The sequence below is a fragment of the Akebia trifoliata genome, chromosome 5, assembly GCF_017979445.1.
Source record: "Akebia trifoliata isolate Shusen 1 chromosome 5, ASM1797944v1, whole genome shotgun sequence".
NCBI lineage: Eukaryota > Viridiplantae > Streptophyta > Magnoliopsida > Ranunculales > Lardizabalaceae > Akebia > Akebia trifoliata.
In genome coordinates this window covers 8,701,513-8,707,647 of record NC_141379.1, presented here as the reverse complement: position 1 = coordinate 8,707,647, position 6,135 = coordinate 8,701,513, and positions in this window count along the sequence as shown.

Sequence of the window (6,135 nt, the reverse complement as noted above, 5' to 3'; positions counted from 1 at the left end):
TACTTAGAACTTACCCACAAAAGACTGTAAATTAATGCTGAAATGGTGTTTATTAATGTAATTATCTAATCAAACCCAGCTAAGCCAAACCGAACCGGATGGAGAGAATCTGTCTGTCAAACCTGGGTCCAATAACAGATCTTGTCGTCCAGGAAAATAACGTACAGATCATGTCCTGTCGAATAAAACGTCTTTCGAGTCCGATTCCTATTCGACGGTCTTTAATTTGCTTCTCTGCCATGTCATTCATTCTGCTAATTTTACTCCGCCTTCAGCTGAGGACCACAGGAGGGTCGAACTCGAACGTGGCCAAGTTGTGCCCTAATAAATGCATAGATTCACTTTATCTATACACGTGTCAGATGTAAGGGATCACATGTTTCACAGGAGCGGATCTTTGCAGTACTTTTCTACTGCAGACTGCAGTTGTCAATGGGAGTTTTCGACTGTTGAAATATTTTCAAAACGCTAATTTCAAGTCGTATAAATGTAGGAGTTTAAGGACCGTTCATTTTTAAAACCTTTAATCTTGATTTTGAAAGTATTTTTGTGACTTTTGTTTTTTCTTTTGAATCATAATAAATTGACTTTCTCATGTGGCATACTCAATCGACTCCCCTAATTTGGCATATGCTAAAATTGTAGATTTGCACTTCTCGAGATATACAATTACATTTTTTTATATGGATGTGCAATTGTGTGTCTCAAGGAGTACAGATCTATGGTTCTCGCACATGTTATGTTAGGGGAGTTGATTGAATATTCCACGTGGAGTAGTTAGATTATCACGAATTTTTTTTTTTTTTTTCAAATCTAATCTATATACACTTTAAAAATGAGAGGATTTGAGTATTCTTGATTTTCAAAGTAACCCCATTAAAACCATAGAAAAATCACAAGAAGAAAAAAGTACTAGAGAGGATCCGTTCCCAATATTTACGACATCTATTTAGGTATGAACGTTTGTATAAATATGTGATAAAAGACGTCCAAAAGTGCATCAACTTTTACTAAGAGCACCCCAAGATGTGTGAGCTAATTCTTAATTGATTTCATATGAATTGGAGTGTTCTTAGCAAAAGTTGGTGTGACAATATAATATCTATTTTATTAGTAAATAAATATAAATTGCTCCAACCAAATTTAATGGGATTTGACCATGTCTAACCAATTTGACAAATTCGAATTTAATTTTAAAACATTGCTACTCATGGATTCCAATTAATGGAAAAACAAAGGTTTAGTCCTTCACCTTGGGCACACATAATATGACTAAGTTTATAATATCAAGACCAAAAATCTGGCCTAAGTGGAGTTTGATTCCCTCTTCTTATTCTTACTCCCTTTTGTACTTTTGATTGTAAGGTATACGTAGACATCATGTGGAATGTCTTAAAAATCTATTTCGTATCTCGAAGTAATTGTTTGCTATATTATGTGTATCTCTGAGAAATTTAATAAACATTTAGAATCAATTTTTATAAAAATATTTGGAGAGGAGTTAAAAGGAATTTTTATATGCCTCGATAAACGTATCATATATTAGTTTTTTATAATAGAGATTTAAAAAAAAAATATGAATATACTATTAGATTTGTATAAAAAATTTATTCAAAATGGACTATAAGTTTGCGTAAATCAGAATCTTAAGTGTGAAGTTATTAGCAAAAGAAAATAATTATTTAAATTACCATTATGTCTTTGGTATCATATAAATACATAACTTAAGAGAAAGAAATCATACTTCTCTTTCTTTTTCAACGTAGAACACCTGAAACCTTTAAGCAACGATTCGATCACACCTTAGAATGAAAACCAAGAGTTAGTGAAGAAGAGAAAAAACTTCGTCTTATCGAGATCTTCACTCTAAATCGAAGAGTTTGTGTTGGGATGAAGAACAAAGTTGAGATTTCGAGCAAGGAGCATTTTTAATGAAATCACATTGTAGAAAACGCAAAATCAGTAGAAAATCTTCATTTCTACATTTTAGTTGCTAATATTTTAAGAAACATAATTTATCAAAGGTGTTTTGTTGGAGTTTCTTATTTAGTGTTGATTTACTTTAAATCGTGCATGTTTAAATGTTTGATTCCATAGATTTATTTATATTTATCTTAAATAAGTTATTTTTTACATTATTTTAAGAGTTTTAGAGAATAAAATATGATAAAACAAGTTTTTTTTTTTTATAAATATAAATTTATGATAAAACAAGTTTTGAAGAAGTTTAAAAAAAAAAAAATCCGAGAAGAAATCTCAAAAAACATATGTTTCACCCCTCTGATCGCTATAACGATCTCTTGATCACTATATCATGAATATCAATCTCTTGGTTGCTATTTTTATATCAAATACATTTTCAAAACAGTGTCAGACACATTTCGGCAACTTATTTTTATTAAAAACTATTTAAGTAATTATCATATTTAATTTAAGGCATTTAATGAAAATAAGGGAATTCCTCCCATTTGAAAATAATAAAAATAGTTTAAAAATCAAAATCAAGATTTTGGGTTCAAGAAAAAAATATGAATTTTGACGTTTTTGTCAGATTTTTAATCCATGTTTATTTTATTTTATTTTTATATTTTCCTTCCAAATTAAGCTCTAAAAATTATATAATATCAAATATTGTAATTAAGAATTTCATTTTCAAAAACCCATTTTACGTTTGAAGAATTTTGAAAAATCACTATTTTGATACTAAGTTAAACTTTCATTGCTTTAGTTATTTATTGTTTTATCGCATTTTTTGAGTTTTTTCTACTCAACCAAGATCATTATATGGATTTGGTTGATAGATTTAAATCACAAATATTTTTAAAAAAAATGTACTTTGATAGATACCTAAGAAGATAAATGATTGATCAACTAATTGATGGATGGATAGGGAAAACTTATGTTCTCTACTGTTTGATGGCTAAGTGGTTATAGGCGTACGTTGTGACCACGCCACGTAAAAGCAGATGGATGGATGTAAATAATATCTCACGCTCCCATGAACACATGAGATATGACCAATTGATGAATGGATTAATAAATAGATGTAATTGTGAGTCACTACCAAAATCTTATTTGTAATTTGAAATAGAGAAATTATGTATATATATACGAAATAAAATTATTTTTGTTTACCAGAAAAGAATTGTATGAAACCTAGAATGAGTAATACGTTGTTATATTTCTATAAGTGACAGATCAATCTAGGATAATAGTTGATGTTTTTTTCTTCTTGGTAGTATGGGATACCTTGGGAAATAATAATACTTTTGAAATTTGGGAATTTCTCTTCTTATTTCTAGATGAATTTTTGGGTGTAAAGACGATATTTGTATAGTGTAGAGATAGTTGATGTTCACATGTATTGTCTTTTGATAGGCTTATACACGATGATTCTCTTTTGGATTAGTTAGTTATCACTAAGAGTCTACAATCGTCTAATGATCGATCTCACCTTTAGTTGAACTTAGAAGTTTAGAGCCTATATACCTAAATCAAACAAGTCTGGTAAACTCCGATCGATTACACCCCCTGCTAGGAGAGATCGAATAGTCATGGATGGAATGCCAATTCTACTAAACATAGTCTTCGAAAACACCTTCCTTTCTTGCTTACATGGGTTTAGACTTGGTAAATGGCCATTGATCTTTATGATTTATGTTGAGAGTTGGAGAGATTGAGTTATTTGTCAACAGTTAATTTGAACTTGATAAATGGTCACCCAAGTATGGTATGCTAGACCGACCACAAAATCAGATAAGAACGGTGAAATTCCATATCGGAGGTTAAGTATTGGAATATCGATTTGTCGTAGTCGATGATGTTATATTGATGTGTTCCTCAACTCTCTTCTCGACTACACCGCTATGTTTGTATTATGTATTTTTCTTTATTTATGATATAATATTATAGATGTTTTACTTTAAATTCTTTGAAGCATGGTAGAACTGATAAATAGATGAGTATTACATATGTTTACTTATTTGCATTTAGTCTTTGTTCAAATCCTATGTTATGATAAAATCTATATTTATTTAAATGCTCAACATGATTATACTTTACATGTTGTAACTAGAAGTTAGAATGATGTATTTCCTGTTGAGTAACTCCTCGTTAGTCACCCTACCATTCACCATTTTAGATTACTCGATTGTGGAAGAGTCAATTTATGAAGAACAGTATTATAAAGAGATTCCTGATAAAGAGCATATTGGTGAACATCAACTTCTTGTAGTTTGAGATGTAGTAGAATTTTAGGATTTTTCTATTTCTATTTTGAGAAACTTATGTCCGGGAATTGTGTGCAATTATATTCACTACTATTACTTATTGTGTCCTTATATAGTTTGGAAGGATTATTCTTTTGAGATTTGTTTATGGATCTAGATTGTGATTGATGTTAGCTTCCGCAAGTTTGTTTACTATTATTAGATATGTTTTTTGTTTCCTTATAATAAGAACATGAACTGAGACATATTATTATCATAGATTTGGTTAAATAATCATGCACTGAAATTTAGCATTCAAATTATTGGGATTCATGCTGGATTTGGGAGCTTAACATCATGTGACTTACTTGGGAGTAGGCGTTGTGGGGACGATTTTCTTTTCTTTTTCTCATTAATAATCAACAACTCAAGATCACTAATAAGTGAGTATGTATATAAGATATTTAAAAAAATGAATGTCCTTAGTAGTAAGGTACGGGAAAAGAATAGGACAAATGATTTTTTTTATATTTTGAATGGGGAAAACAACCTATAACAAGAATATTTTTTTAGTGGGGGCAACAACTTTGAAATGACAAATTGCTCATCTTTTCTTTCATCTGGGGAAAAATGCCTTTAGGTGGAGCTAATAAGAAACTTGCAGGTAAAATAGGAACAATCCCCACATTCAACACTCTCTTTTTACTATTAGTTATAACTGCTAGGCCGTATAGAAAGAGACAAGTAAATAAGGTTTATCTAATTGAATAGCCAAGTAAAACAAAACTAGTAAGATAAAACAAAACAAAAATTACTTAAAGAACCCTGACAGAGGGACTTTTTTCTAAATAATCCCTAAGTTTTGGACGATCTCTTAATAGTCCATTTTAGTAAACTTTTATTTTCTAACAGTTCATGGACCTCATCTCCCACATTTCTCACGATTGAATGCCCTAATCGTTTGAAATCATTGTTTTCATCCAATATTTTTGGATTTTTAGCATCTCAAAAAATAGAGGGAGAGATTCTATATTGCATCTATGTGCCAGGGTCAAACAATTTCTTACGTATTCTGGATCACTAATAGTACTAGATGGGTAACACTTACACAAGAGGCATATATGGAATGGAGAAGGGTATAAGTGAAAGAGATGATAAGGGCCAAGTTTATGTAAAGTTGCTTGCTGATATTAGAAATAAGAAAATCTAAAGGCACTAAAATTTAGACATGATAAGGGCCAAGTTTGATTAAATATTCAATGATTAATGTGGAACCACCATGATTATTTCTGTTACAAAACTTTCAAACCTATTTTATCCTTTTTTTCTATAATTTTGGGGAAATAATGGTATTCTATTATTTTTGTGCCAGGTTGATGTGTATTCTTTCTGAAAATGTACAAGGGTCTAATGTTGAATGACATAGATACTTTGTAAAGGGATTTTAACATGGAATGAGAACACTGAATTTAAGAGATTTCTTTGTGTGTTGTAGTGACATATATTCCTCCAGAGTTTTTTTTTTCAGGGGTCTAATGTTTGCATCACTAGTAAAAAGATTTTAACAGGGATGACATCACTGAATTTAAGGGTTTCTTTCATGTGCTCATTGTCATTTTTATTCACATTTAAGTAATCAAGTTAGAAAAAAAAATTGAGTTTGAATACTTCCTAGAAAGCTTATGTGGGTTTGTGAAGTTTAGAAATGGAACTTAATATGAGTTCTAGAAAATAGAAAACCTCGAAGTCTCAATAAAAACTTGGCTTAAGCATCAACTTTTTGCTAGAGTGCAATGATTATTTGTAGACTATGAAGTGTATAATAATCATTTCACTAAAAATAATTCCTTAGTATGATATATGGTTGGAAGATGAATATTTATCATATTTTTTATAAATGACTTTAGAAATTTATATTTTGTATCGA